This window comes from Poecilia mexicana, unplaced genomic scaffold (assembly GCF_051168715.1).
Source record: "Poecilia mexicana isolate PSO_F unplaced genomic scaffold, ASM5116871v1 scaffold_7, whole genome shotgun sequence".
Lineage (NCBI taxonomy): Eukaryota > Metazoa > Chordata > Actinopteri > Cyprinodontiformes > Poeciliidae > Poecilia > Poecilia mexicana.
The window spans coordinates 31,559,550-31,567,708 of NW_028263376.1; the positions used below are offsets into that span (position 1 = coordinate 31,559,550).

The window sequence follows — 8,159 nt, forward strand, 5'->3', positions numbered from 1 at the left end:
GAGACAGTGGAGAAATGCGAGATAAGTTATACACACACCGCTGTGATATAAGAATGTGCTCACTAATCCTGTTTGCATATAGGAATAATCTACCCAGAAAGGAACATTTTAGAGGTTTTTAGGTACAATGTTAGATACAATCGTTCATTTTGTACCCGTTAACTCAGTCCTTAACAGAAGGACCAGTGATCCTCTTAGGGCCCACGAGCCATAGGTTGGGAAACTATGAAGAAGAAAAATTATAATCATTAAAAGTTAAACAAAAAAACTGATAGAGCTATGCAACTAAATTACACCAATTAGAAAAATGTATTAGAGATCCTAAGCTAATAATGATTTTCAAATGTTTTATGTACTAGTTTGGAACTAACTTAAACATCTCTACGTGTTGAAAAAAATTGATATTGCAGTGTTGAAATATTATGAAATATTTCGTTGAATTTAATTGAAAAATTTAATTTAGAGTTTAACAAAGAAAAACCACAATATAACCCTGCACTTAAAATACGTGTCTGCTAAAATATCTTCTATAAACCTATGAGTTCACCTGCATTAACTACTAACCCTCCCAAAGACTTTATAAAAGCTTAAGTGATTGTGACACATGGGCAATGCCATGTGTAAAAAGGGGGGAAATGGGAAAATGGTGAGGTAATACTATATAACTACTAAATTCTTACATAAAATTTTTTTTTTGTTATGAACTTTTGATTTAACAAATACTGTTAGATGATGATTGATGCTTTTTCTAAATGGGTTGAAATAGTTCCATCAAAGCATGCAGATGCTTCGATGGTAGCTAAGGCTATCTGCAAAACTGTATCCCAACACACGGTATTCCACAGAATGTTTAGATTTAGTGAAGCTCTATATGAGAATCACCCAGACAGCTGATGGTCTAACACCTTCTGAAATAATTCATGGGAGAGCTTACAGATTGCCTCTGTTTGCTCCAGAATACAAAAAGCTGATGAAGATCAGACATTAGCAGATTATATGATCAGGACTCTTAAACTGAAGGAAGTGTCCAGAGCAAAGTTACTGCCTTATGATTCTCTTCCTGTACAGGAGGCCGCTCCAATCGAGCAAGGTGACTGGGTCTACATAAAGGTCATCAAACGAAAGAACTGGACGAGTCCACGGTGGGAAGGACCGTTCCAGGTGCTGATGACCACACCAACAGCTGTAAATATTGCTGAAAGACCCAGCTGGATACATCTCAGTCACTGTAAGCTGCAGAGAGTGTTAAACCCCTAAAGTCGGAGTAGAGAGGAAGGAGAGCTTCTTCTGAGAGCTTCCGGGGTACAAAGGGGAGTTACTTTATAGTAGTAGCTCGTCTCAAACCCGGTGAAGAAACGCTAAGATTCTCACTTCTTTAGTTTGGGGGTTCTAACATCTCTGTACGCCGAGCAGCAATGGAGACTCCATATGCCAGATGGATCTTCTACTGCGCTGTGACTGCTGTATGCTTGATGTTTGGAGGAGGAAGCGAGCCTGAGTTCCACCCACACGACTACAGTACCAATCTTTGGTGGAAACTGATGAACAGAACCGCTTATGAGGGACATGCTGTGAACTGCTACGTGTGTGTGCAGCTGCCGGTTTCCATATACAACTCAGGTCTCCGACCAGGTAACATTACTGACGACAAACAGATGTGTCTCTATGTTCTAAGCACCAGACCGCGCCGCATCCCACCCCTAAGGGGAGACAGACCACGTGAGAAGGATTATTCAGCTGACCTCTGGATGGGAGGATGGGGCTGTGCAAGGACTGTTTCAATCTTTAAATTGTTCACTTGCAGACGATGTACTTCCTTTTCCGTCATCTCAACAAACTATATGGAAAATACCAGAGATCATTTCGTTAGCAGGAGCCAAAGCAGGATCTCTGAGGAACTGTGTTTATAATAATGGACATGTTGTTCTAGGGACATTGCCCTGGAACTTGTGTAACAGAGTTTACACCTACTGCGAACCGACACAGGATTTCATCGACTGCACAGCCTGCAGGGGTCAAAGGGCGACTCCACACTGCAAAGTCTGGAAGGACAACCCAGACTGTGACAACTTGCTTCAGGAGAGGAGTTTCAACATCACGCATAAGACAAAGAGGAGACAAGTGACAACACCGTGCAGCGCCATAGTGCCAGGAGATTATGGCTCACGGATGTTGGCAGACTGGTACTTCATATGCGGGAATGAAGCGTACATGTTCTTGCCGAAAAATTGGGGAGGACTGTGTGCTGTGGTACCTCTAATCAACCCGATTGCGTTCATCAGGAAAGCACAGAATGATCTACACACCCGCTCCAAACGAACAGTTATGTCAGAGGTCAAAAGATGGGGAGGCCTAACAACACATACCGGAGTTCCATGGGAATTCAGGATTTGGAACGGCGGAGAAAAATTCATGCAAAGTCTTTTTCCGTGGGTTGATCTAGGAGAGATTCGGGACCACGTTGAGATCAACAGATATGAATTACTGCGACTCATCAACAGTACACAGCCAATGGCACCAAGAAAGAACTGACTGAACTGAGGAACATGGTTATGCAAAACCGTGTTTTCCTGGACTTCCTCACAGCCTCTCAGGGAGGGGTCTGCAACGACTGCACTTTTGTGCTTGATGAAACAGGAACTGGAGGAACTTAAACATTACATAGAAAGTGGAACACAAGGATCATCCTCTTTTGATTTGCTTTCATGGCTTACTTCTGGACCATGGTGGTCCTTGCTGTTAAAGCTCGTGACACCTGTTCTGATTGTTTTAGTTCTGTTCTGTCTTTTCACAAGTTGCATTATTCCTTGTCTACGACATATGATGTTTAAAACAGTTAACACAACTGTTATCAACTATCAACTGGCAAAGGCATCTTATGAGACAACTGAAGAAGACTTGTTCCAAGTTTCTGATGATTTTCTGAACAATGATGAATTTCTGTAATCAATAAACAGATTAATTCATTTGCTGAATGATTCCTGCACCGAAAATGTGGAAACAAGTGGTGTAGTGATGAGAAAACTGCATTTGATTTTTGCTGTTTCTTTTATTTTCATTTATTTCATTATATTACATTTATTCATTGTATATTTTTTGTGTTTAGCTTAGGAAAAAAAAAAAAAAAAAAAAAAAACTTGCATTTATTGGTTCTTTTTCTTTTCTTTTCTTTTCTATGCTTGGCTTTTGCATAAAGTTTACACACATAGTAAAATGATAAAAAGGGGGGAATGTTAGATATTTTTTGGTATTATCATTATTACTTTAGTTCATATTCAGTCTAATGTTAATCAGTATTATTGTGATTTTTAGTTTAAAGTGTTCTCTTGCTTATGTGTGTATAAACTGACCTGGAGGTTACGACTGTCTGTTTATCTTTATGTGAGACACTTAACTCTGTGTTTCCCAGACCTTAATTCTTATCAACCAGAATACCTCCTAACTGCCTGTGAGCAGTCGTATTTTGTCTCTTGTTTATCCTCCCTCCTTGTTGACAGTTTGACCTAGAGCTGAACTGGGCTCAGACCGTAGATCAGATATCACACCTGGAACTGAGTTGCTGGTTTGTTTAGGTTAGAAGTTTTACGACCTTTGTTGTTCTTCCTGACTGCCCCTTTTGGTTGTTCTGCTTGACAATAAAACAGGGGCTCGCGTGGAAGGAGATCAGAATTCTCTGTGAACGGCCTGGAGAGGCTGTGGCGGAAAGTTCTCCTTTTGCAAAAGCTTTGTCTGTAAAATTCATATACGTTGTCTGTGGTCTTTTTATATAGGTTCAAGAAAAAGTACCTATCAGTTCTAAAATGGAGTGACTCGCCTGTCTTTTCTGTGTCCTCTCCAGGGTGTTTGGACAAATATTTCCCTGGGGGTCCAGACACCATTTATAGGTTCTGGGAGAGGCCATTGAAAAGTGTGGGGGTCGGGGGGAGGGAATTGTTTATGGGTTTTTGTGGTGTTTCATTATGATGCTTATGGTGTAAGGATAAAGTATATATTTATGAAAAGTAAATAGAAATGTTAGTATTTAGTAAAATGTATTTTATTCAAATAGATGGAAATTGGTCAATTGACATCACCAAAAATAATTTTCCCCATGAAAATCACATTTGGTGACCTGGTCCTTCCAAATCACCAAAAGTGATTTGGTCTTTCACAGCTGGGACTATTTAAGGCTGCAATTTCACCTGTGGTATTGTTGTTGATGGTGTGTGAAGACCAAATCATTGCTGTTTCCACCTTACTCTGCTTTAACTTTCATCTCCACTGTAAATCCAGCTGCAAAAGGCTGCTTTGTTACAGTGATATGAAATTATTCATGTGCATTTGTGAATGAATATGTTGTTGCCTTTCAATTTGTAGTTGTGTTTAGTGATTTGCACTTCAGCGCCATCATACTAAAGCAACTTGTATGAAAAGAAGAACAGACATCACCCAGCCATGCACTGTTTACAGAATAATGGAGGCACCATCTTAGGACTGACTTTCAAGTTGTTGAACAATGGGAAACAATAGTATTGTCAGAAGATAATAAGACAAAGGAAGCTGATAAAAAAGGAAAAACAGTGGATAGCAATGGCTTTTTGTGGAGCATTAAGTACACAGATTTCTCTCAGAATTATATATTTTTCCACATTTGCCTGTTGTGTGAATGTCGCCTTACATATTGTTTTTTAATCAATCATATGTAAAGTGGAACTAGTGCTTTTTAGTGCATTTTTGTCTCTAAATTTTTATCAGCATGGCTTCATTTTTAACAAATTAAACTCAAGTCTTTGTTTATTAGTTACTTTTACACCTTGAAACTTAAGAAATACACAGTAATTTCACTGTGACTTATTTAGTGTGCATTCATAGTTCTCTGGAATGGAAAGGATTCATCCTTGAAACTCATTCTGAAAAGTTACATAGTTCAGTGTTTTTCAACCTCTGTGCCGCGGCACACTAGTGTACCGTAAGTGATCGTCAGGTGTGCCGTGGAAATTATCCAATTTCACCTCCGGACTATAAACTGCTACTTTTCTCCTACACTTTGAACATGCAGCTTTTCTGTGGATTTTTCTTCAACCACCAGGGGGCTCTTTAGCAGGAAGTGAATCATTGGAAGTCAAAATTGGAAATCAAAAGAAGAACGAGCTAATTTTCATTTAGAACAAGCACATGCTAGCAGCAGGCACGACGGAGAAATGTTTACAAACTCATATGATGCAGCTTCTAAGTTGAGGAGTGTCGATCTGGCAGAACAGGAGGGAAATGGAGCCGCTGCACGTAAACTCGGCGTGAACAAAACCGGATTTGGAGACGGAGAACTGCGTCCTTAATGTATCCAGCAGTTATTAGGACACAGCCCTCTGCTGCCCTCTGCTGGTCCTTATGGGAAACCGAGAGCGGCAGAGATACCAGCGGCCTGTAGCCCGGTGCGGCTGATATATACAAGTTTCCGGGGGGTTCAAAAAATTTGAAGGTACGGTTTATAGTATGGTGCGCTCATAGTCCGGAAAATACGGTAATTGGTCTTAAAAGATTTTTTGAAAACGAATTAATTATCTATAAATGTTGCCATCTTTGAGTTTCTCTGCTGTAGTAGTGACTAGTGGTGTAATCATGTAATTTTCTTACCACTAGATGGCAGTAGGTACAGAGCATTTTACATTAAAACAAGAGAATTAGAACACCACAGTGTTGTGGCCCTGTTCAGGTGTTCAGGTGTATTTTTGAAGTGGACATGTTATGTGCAATTTGAAATAAGAAATGTAAAATATGATAAAAATACATTTTTGTGTTTATTTATTTGATTCCTATTCAAGATACTTTGATAAGAATGACTATATATGTAATATAGGCGGCTACAGAGTATCTTTGTCTACATTTTTGGTTGGTGGTGTGCCTCGGGATTTTTTCAATTAAAACAATGTACCTTGGCTCAAAAAAGGTTGAAAAACACTGACATAGTTAATTAGTTTTGTTAATATAATTTGATGTTTTTTACTTAAGTTTTTTTTCTTATTTTACTGACAGTTTAAATTTTAGAAAATATATTTAAGTTCAATCTAATTGTAAGAAATTAGTATCTGCAGATCTTACCTCATATTTCTGTCAGTCTGTCAATGAGGCCTTCAGGGATTTTCTTAGCAGCTGGAGGCTGGGAGGTTATCCAGACCTGGGCTTCTGGAAGCAGGTTTCCTCTGATAAGGTTTGTTAGTAACACGTCGACTGAGGTTGGTTTTCTGACATCAGTCAAGATTTCATTGTTTTCAAAGTCTAAACAATGTTCATATGCATCCAGTCCATCCAAAAGAAATAAAATATTTAACTGGGAATAGTCAGTGAGGATGAAATCTTTGGTCTCCTCAAATAAGTGATTAAGAAGCTCAAACAAACTGATTTTTGTTTTTATCAAGTTGAGTTTTGAGAAATCAAGTGGAAACAAAAGTTCAACAGTTTTTCCCTGGCTAAAGACTGGTATTGTGATCCAAGTGAAAAAGGAGCTGGTATCATTACCCTTTTTAGCCCATTCTTTTATACATTTTTTCATGTGAAAAGATTTTCCTACACCAGCTTCTCCAATGGTCAGCACTGTTCTAATTTTCTTTCCTTGCCCATCTTTGAAGATCTCAGAAGTGGATGCCACTTTTGCAAACTTGTTCTCCTTACTTTCCTCTTCAGAGCCATTTTCTCTTCTGATGATATGTTCTGTTGTTCTCTGGTTTGGATGACAAATTTCATCTTTTTCATCAGTGATTTCTTTCAGAAATTTATTTTTCAGACATAATTGTAGGTTCTTCTCTTGCCCATAGAGTCCTAATTAGACAAAACAAAGTTGTACAATGATGTAAAATCATATAACTCTTGGATAAAGTCAAAAATATAAGCGTAATTGAGTAGATAAATATTCTTACTTTGACATTGAACAGTTTTCTTAATATATTTAGAAGGAATCTTATCAACTCCTTTTGGTTGAGAAATGATCCAAATATGAGCTTCAGGAAGCAGATTTCCTTTGATCAGATTCGTCAGCAGCACATCCATTGATGCTGCTTCCTTCAAGTCTTTAACTTCTTTGTTGTTTACAAAGTCAAGAGGAAGTTCACATTTTTCCAGGCCATCAAGAATAAAACATATTTTATTCTTGTCATCTTTGGAAACCGCAACATTTTTTTTTCTGAAGAAATCATTCAGCAGAGATTCCATGCTTTGTTCTTCATTCTTCTTTGTATTCAATTCTTTGAAATCAAAGGTCACTAAAGCATTTATGTGTATGTTGGAGTTTCCTCTTGCCCAGTCGATCATAAACATTTTAGTCTGGAATGTTTTACCAACACCAGGAGCTCCTTCCATCAGTACTGTTCGGACAGTATTGGACATACTAGTAATTTTGGATATCAGAGATTTATTGTTGGAAAATAAATCTTTGGGCATGACTACGCTCTTTTTCCCACTTTCAAACGTCACTATCTCAGAGAGCTTTGGGTCATTTTTATGTCGACCCACTTTCTGAAGTATTACTGTCTTCAGGTCATTTTTTCCCTTGGGATCTCCTCCTGTAATTTTTAGATTAATTATATGTGAGCAACATGAATAACCATAACATATTTGAAACACATGATTGACAACACTTTTCAGAATATACACTGCTCAAAAAAATAAAGGGAACACTCAAATAACACATCCTAGATCTGAATGAATGAAATATTCTCATTGAATACTTTGTTCTGTACAAAGTTGAATGTGCTGACAACAAAATCACACAAAAATCATCAATGGAAATCAAATTTATTAACCAATGGAGGCCTGGATTTGGAGCCACACACAAAATTAAAGTGAAATGTTCCCTTTATTTTTTGAGCAGTATATTTTCAACAATGATCCACACTAATTACTCATATTTCCTCCTGGGATCCAGCTATCATCAACATCAAAATCAAGCATTCAGAATTAATGTATAGAAACAATCTGTGTTTCTTCTGGGCAACAATTTAAACTCAGCTGAAAAGCGATAAGATTCACTGAGTGTCCTCCTGAGTAAATTATTCTATTTCTACTCAATGGACATTTTTGTCTTGAAACATCAACTATTGTCAGGGGCAGAAATAAGACCTGACAAATACTGGTTTTACCCTTGTGTTTAGAAATGGGGTCCAACCGACCCCACACACGTAAAACTT

The 8,159-nt window shown here is 38.1% G+C and overlaps 1 pseudogene; it reads left to right on the forward strand.

Moving 5' to 3' along the window:
- The first annotated feature begins 831 nt into the window (after positions 1 to 831).
- LOC106903790 (uncharacterized) lies at positions 832 to 3,360 on the forward strand (annotated as a pseudogene).
- The last annotated feature ends 4,799 nt before the right edge of the window (positions 3,361 to 8,159 follow it).